We start from the raw sequence: 2,662 nt of genomic DNA, 5'->3' as shown, positions 1-2,662 counted from the left end.
GTTTTGGGAAGAGCAACAATTGCAAAGCTATCCTCTTTTGCTCATCAGTGTAAATGGAGACTGAGGTAAACAGAGTATAGGAACAGCTGGAAGTACTATGAATCCTAAGAAACACATGAAAGGATAAAATGGCCATGGTTTTGGAGTAAATCCATGTATGGCAGGAGATGGCTTTTTTCTCTACAGCCACAAAAGAAAATGAAGATACCCTTTGAGCAACCACATACAGAAGACTCCAGGATTAGTTGACAGCTAACAGCAGCAGCTCTTTTACATAGGGCTCTTCTTCCTATTGTCTCACAGAGAGGAAGGTATGGCCCTGTGCTTGGTGCAACTACAGTAAAAATCCTGCTCCTTGGACGCTGCAGAGGATGAAGGTTTCCTGTCAGCACTAAGGTGCAGGAACAGCCAGCCATCATTTAACATGCCTCCAAACCAGGGCTGGCCTCGCTTGGCAGCTCCTGTTGCGGACAAGCTAGGAGAGGCTGGCTGATTGCTATGAGACCCCAACCTCTGCCCACTGCCTCTATGTGAGTAGGGCAGCAAAGGCTCCTTCCACATTGGCCAGTTTGGGGCTCTTTCCTAACATTACTGTGGCTCACCCTTGGCCCTTCACTCCAGCTTGGCAGTCCAAAAGAGGCAAACAATGCTACCTCCAGTGCACTGATTTGGGACACACCAAGGCCATGGAGTAATATGTGAGCATCACTCTTCAGATACTGGATTAGAACTCCATTTTCAGAAAGGATTCCTTGCGAGTGAATCCAATTGCCTTTGCACAGTGACATATCTGTGGCAGTCTGGGCACACGTATCTTTAGTCTAAAAGTGTTTTGTAATCGTTTTTTTTTTTGCTATTTTGCTATTAGTCACTGCTTTAAGGTCATTCGCATTACATTCTGCTCTCTCCAATGTCCAGTTGTACACCTTAGGACAGTTTTAGAAGAAGCACAAAAAATAACAGCATATTAAAAAAAATCATGTTATAAAATATAAAGACATGAAGAATGTCACTAGATATCTTCAAAATATTGCTGTGTGCTACAAGTTGATGACACCAAGCCGTTGGGTGCAATTGACACACCAGAGGGGTGGGATGCCGTCCAGAGGGACCTAGACAGGCTTGAGCAGTGGGCCCAGGAGAACCTCATGAAGATCAACAAATCCAAATGCAAGGTCTTGCATCTGGATCAAGGCAACATCCATTACCAGTACAAGCTGGGGAATGAAAGGGTTGAGCGCAGCCCTACTGAAAAGGAGCTGGAGCTACTGGTGGATGGCAAGCTGGATGTGAGCCAGCAATGTCCCCTCACATGCACACAATGCTGCCTCTGATCCTGAGGCTGGCTGGGTTGTGATAGCCTGAGGATGTCCAACACCTGTGCTCTTTTACGTAGTTTATATGGATCTGTGTGTAGATATTTTCAAATGCAGTGAAGATTTTGACCCAGTGCCAGCATCACTTAAACAGTGGGTTGGGAGACAGAGAAGGAAGGCTCCCATCAGGCAGGGGGTAGCAGAAGGCTGGGACACCAGGTGAAGGCAAGTATTTGCAGCTGTGAACAATCACAAAAGTAATGTCTGTCAGGTAGAAACTGAGAGCTGCCTTCAGACTAACATGTCTTTTTCTTCCTTTAATCTTACTTTACATGAAAGCTGCTCTAGAGCGTCCAGGAGAAATTATACTGGTCAGTGCCTTCCTGAGGGTCATACCATCCTCATCTGTTAAGTTATGCATATGTAAGAGTACAGCTAAAGGAAAAATAGGTACATTGCCCCTGGAAATTTAAATATTTTAAGTAGAGAACATGATCTGGCAGATTCCCTAATGGAAGAGGATTTTCAGTAACAGGTATGCTTCCGATTACACATAATTAAAGTCTCTTGTTTATTAAACAGTATGTTCAGTGGTTTTATAAGAATGGTTTATGTCCTAAAATATCTTACCTTCCTTATTGTAGTTAAATCTGTAGACATCAGATATTACCATAGTAACAGTTTGCTTTCAGAAAAAGAAGAAAATCAGAAAAAGAAGAACGTTTCTCTTCCCTACAGAATTAAGGAACTGGTAAAGATTGAAACAGAAATGTCTGTGGGAATGCAGAATGATATACTACAAACTTCCTACTCCAGGGGATTACCAGCTCTCACAATTATTTAATATCTGAAAGCCCAACACTTGGTACCTTTTAATTTGGGAATTTTGAATTTTAAAATAAAATAAGAAAGCAGTTGGAAGAGAGGATGAATTGTAATGGAATTTGCTGCTTACAGATAAATATTTGCCTGACTATCTGAACAAACAGTTTGGAAGTAACAGTATATGCATCAATGAGTAATGAATGAAGAATACACTCATGAATAATATGTTTGAGAAATTGACAGGCTCATTAAAGTCAATAGATTGCATGAGAGAAACTGTCATAATAGATTCTAGTGGTTTGTACAAAATGGACAACTGGAATCATAATTCATGCACATAAAAAGTTTCACATATTTCTTATGGAAGGTTACTGGTTGTCATGCACATAAATGCATACCACAGAGTCAAATACCTCCATTTCATGCACTTTTCTCCTCCAACAAATATACATACTGTCCTGTATCCCATCATTACAGGTCATATTTTTCAATTGCAAATGTCTGGTTTGTAAGCAGAGCAC

The sequence above is a fragment of the Numida meleagris genome, chromosome 1 (assembly GCF_002078875.1).
Source record: "Numida meleagris isolate 19003 breed g44 Domestic line chromosome 1, NumMel1.0, whole genome shotgun sequence".
NCBI classification, from domain to species: Eukaryota; Metazoa; Chordata; class Aves; order Galliformes; family Numididae; genus Numida; species Numida meleagris.
The sequence above is the reverse complement of the archived record's forward strand: the minus strand, read 5'-3'. Positions refer to the sequence as shown.